Source organism: Helianthus annuus, chromosome 6 (genome assembly GCF_002127325.2).
Source record: "Helianthus annuus cultivar XRQ/B chromosome 6, HanXRQr2.0-SUNRISE, whole genome shotgun sequence".
NCBI classification, from domain to species: Eukaryota; Viridiplantae; Streptophyta; class Magnoliopsida; order Asterales; family Asteraceae; genus Helianthus; species Helianthus annuus.
This window is the reverse complement of record NC_035438.2, coordinates 61,994,061-61,999,420: the sequence shown is the minus strand read 5'-3', so window position 1 is coordinate 61,999,420 and position 5,360 is coordinate 61,994,061. Positions and strand designations below refer to the sequence as shown.

At 41.5% G+C, this 5,360-nt stretch overlaps 1 non-coding gene across 1 annotated transcript; it reads right to left on the bottom strand.

Annotated features, from left to right (window-relative positions):
- Positions 1–352: 352 nt before the first annotated feature.
- On the bottom strand, positions 353–459 carry LOC118479991. The gene has a single exon (XR_004861632.1). It is a non-coding gene; the product is annotated as a small nucleolar RNA R71 (small nucleolar RNA).
- Positions 460–5,360: the final 4,901 nt, after the last annotated feature.

Genomic DNA, 5,360 nt, shown 5'->3' with positions numbered 1-5,360 from the left:
TTATCTACGACCTACCGTAGGTAACCTAGGCGCCGCTATCAATGCTCCGAATGTCGAAGCTAATAACTCAGAACTTCGGCCGCATTTGATACAAATGCTCCAAAACTCCGCAACCTTCCACGGGCTTGCGGACGAGGATCCCCATCTACATATCACCAATTTCTTAGAAATATGTGATACCTTTCGGATCAACGGAGCATCAAATGACGCCATCCGCCTCCGTATGTTTCCTTTCTCACTGAAAGACCGAGCGAAAGCTTGGCTCAACGCCCTCCCAGCTGGATCGGTAAACACCTGGGATGAACTAGCCCAAAAATTTCTATATAAGTACTTCCCTCCCGCTAAAACTGCTAAATTAATGACTGAAATTAATACATATTCACAAGAGGACGGGGAATCCTTATATGAAACTTGGGAAAGGTTCAAGGAGTTATTATGCAAGTGTCTGCATCACGGCCTTGCGATATGGCAACAAGTATCCACTTTCTATAATGGATTGTTGCCACACACAAGGCAGACACTTGATTCTAGCTCCGGGGGACTTTTAGGTAATCGACGCCCGCACGAAATATATAATCAAATTGAGGAAATTGCTCAAATCAATTTTCAATGGCACACCCCCCGGGGGAATAAATCTATTGCCCCAGGCGCCCATAAGGTTGATGAAAGCACTTCTTTACAAGCCCAAATCGAGGCCCTTTCTTCGAAAATAAAAAAATTGTAAATGACAAAAACAGTCTCGGTTATGGCTTGTGAAGGGTGTGGTGGGTCACATGAAAATTGGAGTTGTATGAAAGAAACGGACGATCAACAAGAAATGGTAAACTACATTGATAATAGACCTAGGCCGTCAGGTCCCCCAACGGGAACTTACAACCAAGGATGGCGAAACCACCCAAACCTTGGTTGGAGAGAACCTGGCAATAGTAGTAACCAACAAACCCAACGAACAAACTTTCAACAACCAAGAAATGAGTCACAAAATTTCACTCAACAACAAAGTGGAAGAGAAAGGCTTGAAGATACTGTATCTCGCCTCATCTCCGACACTGAAAAGAAAAACTCAGAAAGATTTCTACAATTGGAATCGAATTTTAGAAATCAACAAGCTAGTATTCAAAACATAGAAAAACAATTAAATCAAATAGCTCAAAATTTTGCCGAGAGACCGCAAGGCGCATTACCTAGTAATACCGAAACAAACCCAAAAGCGCAAGTTCACCTCATCACACTACGAAACCACACCGTAGGGCCTGCAGAAGTGCCGCCGCCAACCGAAGAAACAATACCCACACCTCTGCAGGAGAAGAACTCCCCTCCGTCACCAGAGCTTACCAAAGCTCCTCGCGTTCCGTACCCCGGTAGGTTAATTCGTCAAAAGACCAATGAGCAATTCGCAAAATTCGAAAGTCTATTAAAACAATTGCATGTCAATATTCCTTTTATCGATGTCCTAACCCAAATGCCCAAATACTCTAAATTCATGAGGGACTTCCTTACGCATAAAAAGAAAATTGAAAATTTGCAATTAGTCAATTTAGGCGAAGAATGCTCTGCACTCGTACTCAATAAACTTCCCCAAAAGAAAATTGATCCCGGAAGCTTCACGATTCCCTGTTCAATAGGGGAATTCCCCCATTCGTAATGCTCTAGCCGACCTTGGGGCTAGCATTAACCTCATGCCCTCATCTATGTTTAAAAGACTCGGCTTGGGAACCACGAGTCCCACAAAAATGAGCATACAACTCGCTGATCGCTCCGTCAAAATTCCACAGGGTGTCATCGAAAACGTTTTGGTAAAGGTAAGCAGATTCGTCTATCCAGCCGACTTTGTCATACTAGATATGGAAGAAGACACCGAGGTTCCCCTCATACTAGGAAGCCCTTTCTTGCCACCGCCTAAGCGGTGGTAGATATGAATGACGGAACACTCACTTTGAGATATGGGGATGATGAAGTAAAATTCGGAGTCGGGAAAAGAATAGAGGACGACGACCCGGTCAACTACATGAAGGTTATTGATTCGAACTTGGATGCTGCTCTCCGACGGTGTAACATGGGACGCCAAGCATCCCACTCAGAAAACATATAACCTCGCATTGGGTCTAGCCAAGGACCCTTATAAACGTGGCGCACCACGGAGGCATTCCGCGGAACTATCCTTAGTTTAGTTTAATCTTTTAGTTTTAATTTGTAGGAATAAAACACACTCATGGTGGTAATGGATGAAAAGGGGAACGAGAAAAATGGCCCCATGCACAAAGAACAGAGCAACCCGACACAAATCTCCATCACAGAAGGCTCAACACGGGCCGTGCCCAACCAACACGGCCCCGTGCTGAGCCACCTGCAGAAAAACGCCCAGCTCAGGTAACTGGACACGGGCCGTGTTCACCGAACACGCCCCCGTGTCCAGGCTTCTGTTTCATTTCTTTAATTTCTGTTACTGGCACCTGACCACGGGGCCGTGCCCGGTCACCACGGGGCCGTGTCCAGACTGCCAGTAACATAAATCTTTGCTTTTTAACACCACACCACACATCCAATCAACCTAAAAATTTATTTTTGGGACACATTGAGGACAATGTGTAATTTAAGTGTGGGGGGGAAGCTAACACTTTGAAATTTTGCAAGTCCTAACAACAAGCCTTACACAAAACTCTATTGGAACCGCTAAACACCCCAAATTTTTTCAAAAATTTTCATTTTTTTTACTTGTCTAAAGTTTAAGTTGGGAATCACAAGATTAATAAGGTTATATTTTTATAAAATTTACAACCGAAAGCGTCGTGATAACAAGAACCAACATAAGAAAATTATGAAACGGCATAACAAGTCTAGTTAAAATTTAATTATATATACTTGATCACATTAAAAACCCATTCCCACAAAAGTGAGTTTTGAGCCTTTATTGAGCATACAAATTTACATCTTTAGACTAAATGCTCATTTTTCGTTTCTTGTGTGAATAGCCGCTTGGTTCTTACAACTCTAGAACTTGCCACGACGATTTATTCCCGGTCCTTACCAACTTAAACCCAAGTAAGTAAATGATGGAGGCATTAGGACTAACCATTTTTCTTTCTACACCATTATTTTTTATTTTTTTTTACCACCTACTCAAAATCCCCCTAGTTAACCCCTTTGAGCCTAAACCTTTCATTTCATTACCCTAAAACCCTTTTTACCCACCAAAAACCTTTTTATTTTTCACCCCTTATTTTAGTAACAAAGCTCGGTTTTTCGCAAGCTCGTTTTTTTTATGTGACTAAAATATATATATATATATATATAATATGATGATGAAGTTAAAAACAAACAAAGCTATACAAACAAAAGCTTGTTTGGAGAAATACTTCAAAATAAAAAGTCACTAAAAAAAATAATAATAATTTGTTATGAAAACCGACGCTTTTTACGCTTTTCGCCCTTTTCACTAACCACTAACCCAACCACCCACCTTTAGCCCAAGCCTAACCCTTCACCCAAAAAAGTCCTCTTGATATTTACAAAGGTATAAAGTTAAAAAGGAGGAGGATTGATTGCTTGGCAAGCCTATGGAAGGCGTAAGCTCCATGCCGCTCTCGAGTGATTCACTAAAAATACACCTTCGGCCGAGTGTTGAGTGATTTCTCCCGTGAGGTATGTGAACTTGTATATAAATAAAATTTTAAAAAGGCATGTTATGCCCAAATAAGTAATTTATCCTATGAAACGTTCTAAATAAATCATAACGAATAGGATTGTAAATAAATAAAAAAATAAAACCCAAAAAGATCTTGGATTCCCGACACTCTATGACAAGCCAAAAACATTCTCTTCTACCTATTCCATTTGGGAGTGTAAGCCACATTTAAAGAGTTTTGCTTGAGGACAAGCAAAAGTTCAAGTGGTGGACATTCACAAAAGAAGCAAAAAAGACAACTAATTCTAGCATAAATACAAGGGAAGGAATAAAAGTAGACTGCCCGGACCCTCAACGGCATCCTCCAAAAGCAAAGAAGAGAAAACAGAAGCCTGAACACGCCCCGTGCTCAGCCAGCACGGGGCCGTGCCCAAGAAGCAGCATAAAAGACAAACTTGTAGAAGCTTCTAATGCCCACCACGGGGCCGTGTCCAGTGAGCACGGGGGCGTGGTGAAAGTACAGCAGGCACATTAATTGTAATTGCGAATTACAATTAATGAGGAGAGATAGTGTCATACGGGCACGGGGGCGTGTCCAGCGGACACGGGGCCGTGCCCAGCCTTCTGTTCAGCCTATAAATAGGAGTGCTTGGTTTCATTCCATCTCATCCCTTGGCACACCACCTCTCTCACACTTCATCCACCACCCACCACCACCATAACACCATCATCCACCACCATCATCCATTGTCCATCGTAGAGTGTGTGAGTCGTCTCGGGATCCAAGATTGATAGTAAGAGTTCTTGACAATCAAGGCCATGTTTGCCTAAGTCTCTTACATCACTTGGTGAAGACAAGTGTTTAGTATAATACTTTTTATTTTTAATCTTTTGCACTTTTTATTTGGTTTTGCATTAATGACTTTAATAACTAGTTGCTTATGTTGAAGGTGATCTTTCCTTATCGTTTGTCCGTGGTGTCTTGGCATTATTTTACTGTCTATATAAAATAAAAGATTTTCACCATTCATATCTCCACGGTCTATATGGAGGTATGTTGGCTACCTGGTCGGGGGTTAAGGGAACGGTTTGGTAAGGGTCTTGCCCTTGTTCAGCGTTTAGAGGTCCTGCAAGGGACCTGGGTCAAATTTAGTAGGATCTCCTTCAATGCCCATAGGTATTGGATGGCGGGGATCCAAACTCTTTGACCCCCTCATAAGTTAACTACTATTAATACTATAACCCGGCTATTTAGGACTGTATCCCTGCTGACTCAGACTACTTAGTCGAGGGTAACGTCACCGCCAAAAGCGGGGCCTACCATAATTTGCATTAATAACTTAATTCATTATCTTCCAATAATCCGACCCTTTAGGATTGTATCCTTGCTGACTCAAACTACTGGGTTGAGGGTAACGTCGCCTTCAAAAGAGGGGCCTACTACAATAACTAAGATAATCTCTTAAACAAGTGCAAAAGTGCGAAAATAATCAAAGGTTATACTAATACACGAGTCGGATCCAAGTGATTCATCTTGTCTATCTGTTTTTATTTTATATTATTTTTCAGCATTTAGTTAGTTTTTATTTTCTTAGTTTAAAAAACATTTTTCTCACTTTTTGATTTGATCAGACGTTGAGGATAAACCGGTATTAAAAGCTCTTGTGTCCTTGGACGACCTCGGTATCTTACCAACACTATACTACGTCCACGATGGGTGCACTTGCCCATATGT